The sequence below is a fragment of the Mastomys coucha genome, unplaced genomic scaffold, assembly GCF_008632895.1.
Source record: "Mastomys coucha isolate ucsf_1 unplaced genomic scaffold, UCSF_Mcou_1 pScaffold22, whole genome shotgun sequence".
NCBI lineage: Eukaryota > Metazoa > Chordata > Mammalia > Rodentia > Muridae > Mastomys > Mastomys coucha.
In genome coordinates, this window is record NW_022196905.1 from 35981162 (window position 1) to 35996933 (window position 15772).

Below are 15772 nucleotides of genomic sequence, written 5' to 3' on the forward strand. Positions count from 1 at the left end.
AAAGAAACCCTAACTAAGACAGAAGTTGATACCAGGAAGTGAGGTATTGCTGTGACAGGCTGGACCACATTTTTGTTTGGATGAATAGGAAACATTTTGGGAATCTGGACTAGAAGAGCAATTGGACATTCTAAACAAGACTTAATGGGCCATCCTAGTAGGAGCTTAGAAAACAGTGGTGCTGAGTATAATTTTCACTGTGGGGGCACAGCTCAAGAGGTTTCAGAGAAGATTCTTGCCAAAGAAAGCTGCTGCTGAGGACTAGAAGCAGCCCAAGAGAAAGTCGTGTGTTGTAGTCAACAAAGATGAAAGGATTTGGAGATTTTGAAGAGTGTTTTCTGTGATCTCTTCGCATAGTGCCTCTTCACAGGAATAGACATTGCTAAGACAATTTCATTTTAAAGAATGTTTTAAAATTATTTTTAATAAATTCAATTTGTCCTAACATTTCTAGTTCAATATCTCTGTCTTACAGAGTTCACTAGCATTTCATGAATTTGACAAGCCTACTATCAACAGGAAGTAAAAGTGTTGACTGATGTCTAAGAATATGTTACATTTTACTGGTTCTAAGATCAATAGCAGTATAGTAATCCCATTGGTTAGATCTAGTTAATATTCTTATTGTCATGGTATTCCCATGATGGAGTTTTGTACTAGAAGATTTAAAAATCTGCCTGTCTGAAAGGTAGAGTTTTGAAATTCTGAATTATTTTGAACTATGAGAGAATCCTTTCAATGAGGACAGTGAGTAGTTGAATATTTTAAACATCAAAGTTTGAATCAAATAAAGAAGCCTGAACCATAAAACATGGCTGAGAGAATATAATAGCCTCAGTTACAGCTTCAGTAAATAACATATCACCAGTATTCTTGTCAGTTAGAAAATTATAAAGGCAAATTATGAACCTCTTGGGCAAATTTTGGAAGGTTTAAATATAAAAGTATCCCAATGAATGATAGTTACTAGATATGTTACCAGAGGGATGCTGAGTTCAGCTACTCTTGGTTCTCAGTTTTTGATGTAGTTGAAGATAAGTATCCTGTATTGTACTTTCTAGGAATACTCATTTACTCACTTATAAGCAGATACAACAAGAATATTAAACCTCATAGGTAAAGTTTTTAGGAGCATATTTGTTCAGAGCTATCAGGGTCTCTAATCCCTAGGCTTTCTCTTAAAAACAGATGGTAACTGCATACCCCAGTGGGTGACCCCATGACCAGTATATACTCATTGGATTCAGTAAGTTTAAAATTTAAAATTATAAAAGGAGGATGTGAAGTTGGGCAGTACATGAGAAGAGAAACTGGAGGAGAGTTGGAGGCAGAGAGTGAGGGGTAGATACAACTAAAACTAGGTAATAATAATATTTTTACTATGAAATAGACTTTTGTTTTCCTGAGGATTGCTAGAGAATAGAGTAGGAGAGGGAGGTGAAGAAGGAGGCAATGTCAGAAAAGGAGAGAATAGAGGGCTGAAAACAAGTTCTTTGGAATTTATCTTTAGTCTGACACAACTTCTAAAATATTTGGAATATTCTTGGTTTTATACATATTTTTTAAAAAAATGACATAGTTTGTTAAACTCTCCTTCATTTCTGACAAATTAACAATTTCATTGTTTCTTAGATATTTCTGAATTCCAGTTAAAATATGCTGCCCACTTATAGTATCTAGTTCTACTGAATATGGTTTCTAGTTTAACATAACACAACACACAACAACAACACTCCCAGAAATTTAGGGATCTCATTTTCCCAAATTATGCAACTTGAATTACTACAATCAAAAAATATAAGATTTGCTAGAGTGTCAAATTATGTTTTTTCTCCTTTGTAGTCTTCTTTCCTTAAATCTCAGTTTCCTCTTTTAGTGTCCCTCTAGTTTTCTCTTTAAAATTGTAAACTTTTATCCTGCCTGCTGGATCTTGCATTTTTAAGTTTAGTTAGTTGATAGATTTGCTCAAGTTTTATAAACTAAATGGAAGCTGGAGTAAGATTGAACATTAAGTATAAGGCAATTTAGTTGGAATGGAACCCTTTTTTTTGAGATAGAGGACTTTTATCATATAAATATACCACATAACAGTCACAGAAATATGTACTCATTAGGCATGGTAATATAACATTTAGGTTGAAACCTCAGCCTAAGATTTATGTGCTGCTTATGAAAACAGCTCACTCGGGTCTTGCTCCATTGCATTTTGGGTTTATCCTGTACATTTATGGGAACACAAAAGCGGTTTAGACAATGAGTGATCACTCCTTATTTTCTTTTCAATGGATCTAATAAGGTTCTTTTCAAACAGAGAAGATGAGGGATAATATCTTAGGATTTCCTCTGAGGCCATTATATGTCACTCTAATACTTCCACTGTGTTGGCTGGGGTTGGGGGGGAGGGATTTTCTTTACACCTTTAGTATATTTATGATTAGTCACTCATAGAATTTCTAAATGAAAAGGTTCAAGATTGCAATGAACAGAAAAGAAGTAAAAAGCACACAATCATTAGATGTTAGAAGAATAGCAGAAGGAAAAGTCTGTATGCTAGCAAATAAAGGTTCTGACGAATGTTCTAAATCAAACTAGTTGATCCTTTGGAGACCAGAGGATTGTAAATGAGCTGCAGACATCTGATATTGAGTCATTCACATTGCTGAATTTGGGGTTTTTCTTTAACCTGGTTGTAACTGTGCCACTATTCATCCCACTTGGAATAAGAAAGTGTGTGACTTTTGATTTTACAGGAGCCTACAGTTGAAACACTTTGTTTAAAAGAGACATTGAAATTTCAAGTGTGGAAAGATGTAAAGACTGTAGGGCTTCTAAAAGTTGCACTCTCATTTTTCCCTTTTTGTTTTCTTCTTTGTGTAGCCCTGACTGTCCTGAAACTTGCTCTGTAGACCAGACTGGCCTTAAATTCAGAGGGCTCTTTGTCTCTGCCTTCTGAGTGCTGGGATTAAAGCTGTGTACCACCATGCCTGACTTGAGAATTGTACTGTTTTATATTGTGATATTTACAGGTAATCTTGAGAATAAAAGAGGAAAAGGGTATGACTTGAAGTGATATGTTTGTGTGTCAAAGTTGACAAAGGGTAAAATGTCAGAGTTTTTGTCAACTTGACACACACCTAAGCATACTTGGTGTACTGTTTAGTTTTATGTCAACTTGACACAAACTGGAGTCATCAGAGAAGGGAACCTCAATTGAGAAAACACCTCCATAATACCAGGTTGCAGGCAAGCCTGTAGGTCATTTTCATTTTTCTTTTTGGTTTTTCAAGACAGGGTTTCTCTGTGCAATTTTCTTAATTATTGATTGATAGGGTTCTGTATGTAGGGATCTCATTGTGGGTGGTGCTATCTCTGGGTTGGTGGTCCTGGATTTTATAAGGAAGCAGACTGAGCAAGCCAGTATGAGACACTTCCCCATGCCCTTTGCATCAGCTCATGCCTCTAGGTTCCTGCCCAGTTTGAGTTCCTTCCCTGATTTCTTTTAATAATAGACTGTAATATGGAAGTATATGCCAAATAAACCTTTTCCTCCCATGTTGTTTTATCATAGTGACAGTAACCCTAACTAAGTTATTAGAGAAGGAGGGATCTCAGTTGAGGAATTTTCTACATCAGATTGGCTTGTGGATATGTCCATGGGTCAATTTTCTTGAAAAAATACTAGCTGGTCTTTCTCAAGTACCATATAATTGTATTACCATTATTTTTAATTGAAATTGTGATAATCTAGTGGTAACACAAGTTCCTTGTAGAAAAGTAGGAAAAGTTTGTTGATACTAGTGAGTGGTCTAGAGGTAAGAAAAATACACAAACTGGACCAATTGAATCCTCTCTTTGGAATTTTTTCAAGTAACTGGTATCCTTCTCCAATGGCCATACTGGAAGCAGAATTCTGGAGTATTAAGCCACATGGGTAGAGCTGTTCTTCCAACACAGAGTGAAACACAGGCAAAGATTAGGCAAGCTAGTGCCCTGCCTGCACAGTATACTCCAGTTCATTTGATTATATAGAACATGTTCCAAAGGGATCCTAGCTAATATGAGCAGGGTTGTTTATATGGTATGTGCATTGTTATTGTAACAGAAAGGTATTCATGTCACACAAGAGTGTAAGAAACACACAGCATGAAGAGGGGGCTGACGAAATTCACATTTGGCAATATTTACCCCTTTGTAAACAAACTGAACCTTGACTTGACACTTTCTACTAATTGATGCTGGCATGTATTAACTGTCAACATAAATCTGATATTCTTCAAGATGGATGGATTACTCTTTTTGTATTAGGGTTTTACTTACTTCAGGGAAGCCATGAATTGGTTAATCAGGAATCTGTAAAAGCAATAACCTTTTTGCTAGAAAGATTTGAAGAATGATCCCCAAGGAGTCAAACAGTGTGCCTCAAGAGGGAACAAGAAAGAGTTGGAAGGAGAAACTATGGCTACTTCTTCAAAAAAAATTGTATAAATAATACTCACTAGTAATTACTACACATGTAACACTAAATTGTCAATCATACTTTTTCAATGTTTTATAGAGTTTATGTTAAGTGTGTTTCACACCAATCTGTGACCTAGTGAAAGACTGGAAGATTTAGAAATTTGGGAAAAAGCATGCTAATGAAAAGGGAACTGTATTAGTAGAAATGTATTATACTGTATAACCTTTACTTAAAGGACATAGAAGGTCTCTGTAATGAGCCAAGAATGTAGACTAGCCAGTTCAGAAACCTGTTGGCCACAAAGGCTCCCCCTAGTTAGGTCCAAGTACAAAAGGCAGGATATGAGCCATCTGGGTAGTTCTAGGGAATGGTCAGCCATAAAGTGAATAACATTGACCAGACCACATTCTTGTGCATAATGAGTATGTAGGACGTTTTACTTATGACCCTGACTCAATCAGGGGTTGGGTCCCTTTGGAATTTTCCACTGTTTTTATGTTATGTTTCCTTGGTAACCCTCTCACTCCCCACCCCAGCTTGTGATTTTTCCCTTTAAATACCCCTCACTTCTTGTGTTCGGGGTCGAACTCCTCTGGCCAGTATGGTCACGAGATCGACCCCGGTACCGGCCTATCCCAAATAAACCTCATGTGATTGCAGCAAGTTTGGTCTCTTGTGAGTTATTGGGTGGTCGCGTCATCCCGAGGCTTGAGTAAGGATCTCCCCAGTTCTGGGGGTCTTTCACTAGTAGTAAACAATTAGAAAATAAGATTCAGAAAACTATTTTTTTAAATGTCTGATAGTAGCCAAGAGTCTTCCTTCTTACTTGAACATAAGTTAGAATTTTCAGTTTTAAGCTATTAAAAATGCATACATTTATTTTAATATAGATTTAACCCAGTAAATTTCCATAGAAGCATGATTTAGTTATCATCTAGGCTTATAATAAATCTTTGTAAAGAGTATTCACAGGGTGGGCATGGAAGAGGCAACCTCCATCCCCAAAGACTTTTATTTCAAAAGTCAACTAAGAAAAAAAGCCTAGACACAATAAAGACTCCCTGGGACCTAAAGTCCACTGCTTGACATTTTCCCATTTCAGGCTCCCAGCCTACCATGTAGCAATATAGCCTGTTGCTAGACTGCAAAGACCTGAAATCTCAAGAGTTTTAAGTCAAGTTTTCATACACGGCAAAAGATGAGTTTTATCCACCTCCAACAGCAGACATTCTAGGATCATCTTTATTCTGCTCTTACCCTTTGGTTCTCTCCATGGCAAATGCTGCAAAGGAAGTACAACATCTGGGTTCTCTGAGCCATAAATTGGAAAGATTAGATAGAGATATCCCATTTAGAGCCAAATGTTCTAAGTTCTCTCACTCTCTGCATTTGCTTCCAAAAGGTGCAGGAGGAAGTATCTCTGATGATGGCTAAAGAAGGCACTGATCTATGAGTCCAGAGGAATATCATTGACTTGGGGTTTCCATTGCTGTGAGGAGACACCATGACCAAAGCAACTCTTATAAGGAACAGCATTTAATTGGGGCTGGCTTACAGTCTATTATCATCATATTACCCACTCTAACAAGCCATACCTCCTAATAGTGCTACTTTCTGGGCCAAACATATTCAAACCACTATAACCATTAAGAGCCATTTTATTGCTACTATTTTTAATATTTTTTTAAACAATAGTATTTTGTCTTACTCTAGGACCTCAGGCTACCTAGTCTCTCTTTATTGATCACTAAAACAGTGTTGGGTATGGGTTCTACTTCATGGAGTAGGCCTTAAATCAAATCAGATATTGGTTGGTCACTCTCACAAGCTTTGTGTCACTATTGACTGCCACAGACTGGGTTGCTGCGGGAATCCCTTGTTCCGCGGGATGAGTAGAATTCTGGTCAGGTGGGCAAAAATTCGGTGGATGACAAACAGCAACTACACGGAGAAGGTGCTGAATCTGAGTGTATTTCTTAAGAAATGGCATCAGACATTTACAGTCATTACAAAAGAGAAATGAAAAATCTGGCAGCTCAGAGGTCAGGGTACATCTGAGGCTGCCTAAAACACACTGGGTCTAAAGCAGCCACCTCTTCTGGACAGGCGCTGCACCCCCCAGGCCCAGAGCACTCCGGCCGAGGGAGGGGGGAGGGGCTGTGGACCGCATGAGGCTTGAAGTTCGCACTTGATTTTAGCCAAAGTCTGAGAAGCAATGAGGCTCGAAATTCGAATGCTCTGTCTCAAATCTCCAATGCTGACTGCTGCACACTGTCTCTCTCTCTCTCACACACACACACACAACACACACACACACTCTGCTCAAGGTCCTACCCATCCTTAGTAAAACGCCCACTATGCTAATCTTCTGGGCTAGTAGAGACGAGTCTCAGGAAGTTTCATTCTTGCTAATTCCTATGTGACTGAAAATGAGGATTCTACTTGACCTTGCTTCAATGCCCTACCCCCTTTGCTATCTCCCTAACAATGTCAAAGTCTGGATGGCTAGCATTCTTCACGAAATTCCAAGCCAGGGTTTAGCTTAGATGTTGGAACATTGGTATAGGTCAGAGAGCAATGTCCAATTTTGTCTAGCTATTAGTAAATCATATCGTGGTGGGTACCTAGCAGTCGAGACCTTCCATCAACCATTGCAAGGACAAATCTGGAAACATATCTGAGTTAGGGGATGCCATATAGGAGGCTAGCTTCCTTTGAAGCTGTATGCCTCTGGTCCATGGCCAAACTTTTGGGTTTGTCACAAGACTTCAATGGAGTGGGTGTGGCAATTGCCCTTGCATATATGACAGGCAGGATAGCATTGTAGATGAAGGGTTTGTGGCTTGGTTAATATTTATATTTCTATTTTGGTAATGTACAGCAAACCTTCCTGTACCAAAAATTCTAGAACATTGGATGAAGGTTCTGTAGGTACCAGCTTGACTTCTCCATGTTTAATGAGTTGGGTAGGTGGCTAGCAATGGAGAATCTAGTCTTGGCTTCAACCTAAGGTGTTAGGAGATTCTCATGGGATTTCCTTAGACCAACAACTCAATTAGATGCAATCTATTCCCTGTACTGGAGGCTTCATTGGTGACAAGAGATGGTCAGTTAGTTGAGACTCTGTCTCTGCCATTATTTAGTAATTTCATTTAGATCACCTTCATATACGTATACATTTTAGGAAAGCAAGGTGTTTTACCAAGACTTTCTTATTCCTCTGAAAGTGAAGGCAGAGGATGAGGAGAGGCCACTGCATAAGGTCTGCTACAGAGCTGGCGATGAGACAGGGAGATTGGACTTGGAGGAATGGAGGAAGAGGTGAAGATCTGTAGTTAACCTACTTCCTCTCCTGTTCAGAGTGGCCTGAGGGCTCCCTGGAAATGTTTGCTGGAGTTGGAGCAAGTTAGGATAAAACAATGAGCAGTGGGAGGGAGGGTAGGAGGGGAAGAACTGTTTGGACCCCTGCAATGGGAAAGGTAGGTCTCAGCAGGTGTTCTACTGCAGAGCTATGGATAAGATTGAGGAAGTGGATTTGGAGGAGGTGAGGGAGAAGTGAAAATCTGGAGTTAGCCTATCTATGTCCTTGACCATAGTTTTAAAACAGTAGTCTGGTAGTGTTCATTAAGTTCTTGTTTTCCTTCCAAAAGAAAATCTTTGCTTTAAGTCTCTGAAGAAAGAAATTGATGAAGATCTCAGAAGATGGAAAGATCTCCCATGCTCATGAATTGGTGGGATTAATATAGTGAAAATGGCCATCTTACTAAAAGCAATCTACAGATTGAATGCAATTCTTATAAAAAAAAGGTGCCTAATAGTGGGGACATGAAACCTGGAGAGGCCACCTCCTATAGTCAGGCAGAACCCTCAGTAGAGGGATAATGACACCAACCACCCACAAAACTTTCCATCCAAAATTTATCCTGCCTAAAAGAAATACAGGGATGGAACCAGAACTGAAGGAATGATCAAACAATAACCAGCCCAACTTGAAACCTATCCCATGTGCAAGCACCAATCCCTGACATTATTATTATTATTATTATTATTATTATTATTATTATTATTATTATTTATTTATTTATTTATTTATTTATTTATTTATTTTTTTTGGTTTTTTGAGACAGGGTTTCTCTATATAGCCCTGGCTGTCCTGGAACTCACTTTGTAGACCAGGCTGGCCTCAAACTCAGAAATCCACTTGCCTCTGCCTCCCAAGTGCTAGGATTAAAGGCGTGCACCACCACCACCCGGCAATCCCTGACATTATTAACGATACTCTGTTATGCTTACAAACAGGAACCTAGTGTAGCTGTCTTCTGAGAGGCTCTACCCAGCAAGAGTCTGAAACAGATGCAGATACACACAGCCAAACATTGGACAGAAGTCGTGTTAAATTCCGGCGTGAGTCCCCCACTCGTGAAGAAACAGGAGGGAGATCGCTGTAAATTACATGAGGTTTATTATTGCCAGTATACTGGGTTCGTCCTGCATTCAGAGCAAAGGGGATAACCAGGAACAAAAGCACACACACTTTTTATACCTTTCAGTACATAGGTTTACAGCATGAGTTGGTTTATCTCTCATTGGTGGAGCCCATTGTCTTTTGTTCTCATTGACTTCTGTGCCCCAGGTGAGGGGGAGAAACCGATTGCAAGTAGGAGAGGTGTGGGGAGATCCACCCTCCCAGGGATGTTTCCTGGAACGAGGCATTATTCCCCACAATTAGGGCATCTCCTGGGGACTGATGTTTGCTCTGTAAATTCTTCTGAAGCTCTGTCTTTAGGCTTAATAAACATTCCTTGCTCCTTGGTCTTTTTATGAGGTGTCCCTATTTGTTCAATTTTTTACAGTCATAGAATTTATGGAAGAGTTAGCAGAAGGATTGAAGGCTCTGAAGAGGATGGGAACCCCACAGGAAGAACAACAAAATAAATTAATCTGTACTCTGGGAGCTCTCAGAGACTGAGCCACCATGCAAAGCACATACACGGGTTTGAACGAGGGCCCCAGCACATATGTTGCAGATATGCAGCTCAGTTTCCATGGCTACCTTGTTTGACCTCATTGGGAGAGGATGTGCCTAATCTGGCGAAGACTTGATATGCCAGGGTGGTGGGATAACCAGAAGGGGAGTCTACCTTCTCAGAAGAGAAGGAGAGAGGTGATGGGGAGAGACTCTCTGAGGGAGAGACCTGGAGGGGGAGCAGTGTTTGGAATGTAAAAATAAATAAATAAATAAATTAATTAATTAATAAAAATGAAACCACTGGGAAGTGGAGGGAAAAAAAGAAAAATTCCACCACATTTTTTTAAACAGATTTTGAAAGAACAGTTCTCAACTTTATATGGAAAAACAAAACACCCAGAATAGCTGAAGCAATCGTGAACAATGAAAGAGCTTCTGGAGGTATCACCATCCCTGACTTCAAGTTGTCCTACAAAGCAATAGTAATAAAAAAACTTCATGGTATTGGTATAGAAATAGGCAGGTTGATCAATGGAATCAAATTGAAGACCACCCCCACACACTTAGATACATGATTTTTGACAAAGAAGCCAAAACCATACAATGGGAAAAGGAGAACATCTTCAACTGGACTAACTGGATGTCTTCATGTAAAAGAATGCAAATAGTTTCATATTTATCACTGTGGTTCAAGTGAGTCAAAGACCTCAATGAAAAGCCAAATGCACTAAATCTAGTAGAGCAGAGAGTGGGAATAGCCTTGAACTCATTGGTACAGGGGACAACTTCCTGAACAGAACACCAATGGCTCAAGCAATAAGATCAACAATTAATAAATGGGACCTCATGAAACTGAAAAACTTCTGTAAGTCAAAAGACATCATCAATAGAGCAAAATGGCAACCTACAGATAGGGAAAAGATCATCACTAACCATATATCTGATAGAGGGCTAATATTCAAAATATATTAAAGAACCCAAGAAACTAGACATCAACAAGATAAATATTCTGATTTAAAAATGGTGTACAGAGCTAAACAGAGAATTCTCAATAGAGAAATAACAGGGATATGCAAATTAAAATGAACTTTTGAGATTTAACCTTACACCCATCAGAATGGCTAAGATCAAAAACTCAAAGGACAGTACATGCTGGCAAGGTTGTGGAGCAAAAGGAACACTCCTCCATTGCTGGTGGGAGTGAAAATTTGTACAACCACTTGTTGGGAACCAAATGGCCCTTGGCTGACCTGCCTCCACCTGACTAGAACCCAGAGACAAATATTCTGCCTGGCAACCATAAGTTTTCTGCTTGGCCCTGAGAAAAGAATGATCAGTGTACCTTGACTTCTGAGAAACCGTTACCTCCCCAACCATTTCCTCCCTACCTGTTATCCTCAGGGCTCCACCCCAGAAGATCTTGTAATTCTTCACTGTACTCCCTCCTGCCCCCCGCCCTCCCAAAACCTTGTTTTAAATTTGAGCTTCTGCTTTTAGTAAACGACTCTTGACAAGCAATGCTTCCTTGAATCTTGTCTTCTCTCTCGCCCATTCTTTACTTTCAGGTTGTGACCCTCCTCGTGCCCCCCGAATTACTGAGACCTGCGGGTCAGGTCAACCACTCTGAAAATCAACTTGGTGGTTTCTCAGAAAACTGAGATTAGATCTACCTCAAGATCCAGCTATACTACTCCAGGGTATATACTGAAAAGATACTCCACATCTCACAAAGACACTTTCTCAACTATGTTCATAGCAGCTTTATTTCTAATAACCAGAAACTGGAAACAACTGGAAGAGTTGTTAATGTACCTCAACTGAAGAATGGACATAGAAAATGTGGTACATCTACACAATAAAATACTACTCTAAATAAAATAGAGGATCTACCCAGCTATTGAAAACAATGACATCATGAATTCTGCAGGCAAATGGATGGTACTAGAAAATACCATCCTGAGTAGGTAACCCAGACCAAAAGTACATTCATGGCAAGTACACATAAGTAGCTATTAGCCATAAAGTACAGGATAACCATGCTATAATCCACAGACCCAAAGAAGAAAATAAGAAGGAGGGTCCAAGGGATGATGGTTGAATCCTCAGAGGAGTAAATAAAATAGATATTGAAAGTAAATGGAGGGAGGGGACTGAATGGGAGATGGGATGGAGCAGGGGTTGGAGATCAGGTATAGGGAGACCAGGAAGGAGAAATCTGTTGAAATCTGCGGTGGGTTGGTGGAACAATTTCTGGGGTGTGCCAGAGATGTGGCATGTGGAGAGGCCCCAGGGTATCTATGGGGGCAACTCTCCCTGAAACTCCTAGCTGTAGGGGATATGGATCCTGAAGTGGCCTTTTCTGTAGCCAGGCAGGACTCCCAGTGGAGGGATAAGGGCAGAAACCCACCCACAAAATCTTTCACCCAAAATGTGTCCTGCCTACAGGATGTGCAAGGACAAACAGAGCAGAGATAGAGGGAATTGCAAGCCAATGACTGGCCCCAATTAAGGCCTATCCCATGGGCAAGAATCAGTTCCTGACACTATCAATGATACTCTGCTAAGTGTGTAGTGAAAGACCCCCAGAGCTGGGGAGACCCTCACTCATGTCTCAGGATGATACGACCACCCAATAACTCATGAGAGACCGATCTTGCTGCAAGTGCATGAGGTTTATTCAGGATAAGCCAGATCTGGGTCAAACATGTAGCCTTGCAGGCCAGAGGGGTTCAACCCCGAACACAAGAAGTGAGGGGTATTTAAAGGGAAAAACCATAATCTGGGGGGGGGGGTGAGAGGGTTACCAAGGAAACATAACATACAAACAGTGGAAAATTCCAAAGGGACCCAACCCTTAGTTGAGTCAGGGTCATAAGTAAAACCTCCTGCACACTCGTTATTCACAAGAATGTGGTCTGGTTAATGCTTTCACTTTATGGCTGACCATTCCCTAGAACCACCCAGATGGCTCATATCCTGCTTTTTGTTCTTGAACCTAACTAAGGGGGCCTTTGTGGCCAGCAAGTTCCTGAAACTGACTAGTCTACATTCCTGGCTCGTTACACAGGTTTTCCAGGTCCTTTTAGGTAAAGGATATACATTATACATTCTCACCAATACATTTCAATTAAATGCTCTTATTTTAAAATTCTAGATTTCTCCAGCCTTTCAGTAGACCTGAGAGGCTCTACGCAGCAGCAGACTGAAAGATGCGGATACCCATAGCCAACATTGAACAGAGGTTGGGGACACTTATGGAAGAGTTGGGGGTAGGGACTCCATAGGAAGACCAACAGAGACAACCAACCTGGACACTTGGAGGCTCCAGAGACTGAACCACTAACCAAAGAGAGCATGGGCTGGACCTAAGCTCCCTGCACTCATGTAGCAGATGTAGAATTTGGTATTCTTGTGAGTCTCCCAACAACTGGAATGGGAGTTGTCTATAAACCTGTTGCCTGCCCGACTAAGGATGCTGTTCTCCTAACTGGACAACCATGTCTGGCCTCAGTGGGAGAAAACGTGCCTAGTGCTGCACTAACTCGATGAGCCAGTAGGGTGATACCCAGAGGGTGGCTCCCCTTTCTCAGAGGGAAAGGGAAGGGAAGAATAGGGGTAGGATCTGCATGAAGGGGTACTGGGAGGAAGCAGGGACTAATACTATGATGTAAAGTGAATAAATAAAAGAGAAAACCAAAAGCGATTGGTCCTACCAATTTCTTTCCCTGTCCCTTTTTCCTATACCTGAGCCTCTGCCTGTCCCTCTGTTCTCTCTCTCTCTCTCTCTCTCTCTCTCTCTCTCTCTCTCTCTCTCTCTCTCTTTCTCTCTCTCTCCCCATCCCCAGTCTAGTTCTTTTCAATACAACCTGTCCACATATTATAATAATTTGGGAAGTCTTTCCAGAAATAGTTGATTTCTGGGCTGCACTCCAAAGTCAGATTCAATTGAATTGGATTTCAGCCCAAGAATCAGTCTGTTTTAGAAGCACGCCAAGAACAGTGAACACCAAGGGCTGTTAAGCTTCTCTTATTAATCCTCTGTGAGCCTCAGTTTCCTCCCATGTTTAGGACCTGGGCGAAACCTACACCTTGAGAGCTCATATAAATGCGAAAGGAGTCTGCAGACTTCCACTTGTTTGGATTAGCTGCAGTTCCCACTGCTTGTGTTCAGGAGCATTTTTATGAAGTGCTCAAGAATTCCCACTGGGGTTCTGCAGGTGAAGAGTAATTCTGGGGATTCGTCTATCCTTACCAAAGTGGTAAAGCCCTGTGTTCTGCACACTAGCCCTCAAAGTGGGTCCTCAGCACAGTGGGTGGTAGCTATTTTCTTGGGTTGCTCTTGGTAAAGGAACACTTCTACAAAATTGGGTTACCAGGGTCACAGACCATAATAAGTCATTTCCTCTACTTCATACACAGGCAACAATGCTCCCCAAGGTAGAGCCGAGAACCCAGGGGGACCTCTCCCAGTGGGGCACAGCATCCCTGCCAAGGTCTAATGCCTGATTTCGACCACACAGGCCTGGGATACACCCACCCCCATCCTGTTTCTATATTTTTCTTCTTGGACATTGTTCTATTTCTTCTTGCCAACTGACCTTGCATTGATCGGTCCATCAAATGTGCTCTAGCAGAAGTAATAAATACCAAACGATCTTATTCCAGAACCCTTCTTGGTCTTCTCTCTATATAGGTATAGATTCACATATGCCAGGTATATGTGAGGGAAGATCATGCCTACTCTTTATTCTTCTGACCTCCTGCCCCAGGTTATTCTCAGGGTCCAGTTCCTAGCCCTATAAAAATGTCCTTATCCTCTATCCAGGGGGTCAGAATAAACTTCCTTTAACTAGACACAACTTAAAGGATTGCTCAGATGATTATTTCTAGGACCGATTTGTTGGAAAACTAAGTTCAAGTGTCATCACAATTACTCAGAACACTCAGGTGTTTTTTTACCTTCTGCAAATTTTTGGATTCCGTTCACAGTGGTAAGTCTGTGATCAATCTATTACAGTTTACAACTTGTAAACAAGGTTGATATGAATGTGTATCTTATGAGATTGGTAAGAATAAGCAATGGGAAAAATGTGGAAAGATCAATTTGTGGTGGATAATGACTATCTTTATTAGTAGTTTCATTAATTTGATTGAATTAGCGGTATACCTTACTTCAATCGGTGAGTATCCTGTGGTCCTCATTCCATTCCTATATTGAATTCAGTGTATGATGATCCTGGTTCCTGGTCAGAACAGTTCAGTGGGTTCCAGGATCTTGCCATACCATCAGTTGTGTAAGTCACACTAACTAGGGTGTTGCGGCCTCTGCAGGACATGTAGAGTGTGAGTCTGTATGGTGTTACACACTCACTCCTCTCCTGCCCTACTTATACAGTCTGAGAGGGCAACTACTGGCCAGGTGCCCTTAGGAAAATTTTCCCCCTCTGGGTAGATTCAAAGCTGTTCAAGTATCATAAGAACATTGAGGAGTGTTTATTTTAATTTATCCCCCACCAAATGTGAAGCGGGAGTCATGAGGTACCTTGCATGGCTTTAGCAGCATGTAGTACTGTAGTGTCATTTTCCTGGTGTTCCTTGGTCTGGTAGGTTCCTGTCCTTTAGGAACCTGGAAGAAAGGAGGCCAGTACTTGGTACTGCTAACCCTACCCTACGCAGTCACTGAAAAGATGAACGCACTTCTGCTTTAGGGGCTTAGACAGCAAACGACAATTTAAGAATTATCTGTACACACCCCACCCTCACCCCTAACACACACAACGTAACATCAGGTTCAGGGGCCTTTCTTAGCTACCAGGCATGGATGATGTGGAGAGGGTATCTCCTGGATTTTTAGATTGAAAGCGGTGACCTTGATGTGCTTAGTTGACAGTGGTTGTTCTCAGTCCTTCCTGGGGGAGCTCTTCTTTGTCAGGCGTGGCTCTGTTTTCCTTCTGTCTGTTTCTAATGAGGTCCTTGGAACAGACAGGAAGAAAGGCCAAAAGAAAAGCCAGAAAAACACAGCTCTTCAGAGAACGCCTGTGTGCACTTCACTTGGGATTCGAGAGGGCATTTTTTTTTAACTCTATTAGCAGAATATCTAATGTGCTAATGTTTGAGGAAGCAAGTCTGCAGAGCTAGCTGCCAGTAATGGTTAGCCTTGCAGACCACTGAATCACTGAATCCGTCTTACCAACCCCACCCCCAACCCCTTTTGGCTATCAGACTTATTTTTCTTTATCTTTGGCACACAATCATTTTTGACATTATTAGTTTTTAAAAGCTTGCTCAGGATGAGATAATGCATTTCTTTCCTTGTTCTGGACTCGGGATGATTTGTCTGTAGT

The 15772-nt window shown here is 40.9% G+C and overlaps 1 long non-coding RNA gene across 1 annotated transcript in view; it reads left to right on the plus strand.

Moving 5' to 3' along the window:
* LOC116069282 overlaps positions 1-12693 on the plus strand; it is a 17823-nt gene extending 5130 nt beyond the window's left edge. Inside the window, exon 3 of the long non-coding RNA XR_004109954.1 lies at positions 12583-12693. This is a non-coding gene — a long non-coding RNA (uncharacterized LOC116069282). The remainder of the gene's footprint in view (positions 1-12582) is intronic.
* Positions 12694-15772: the final 3079 nt, after the last annotated feature.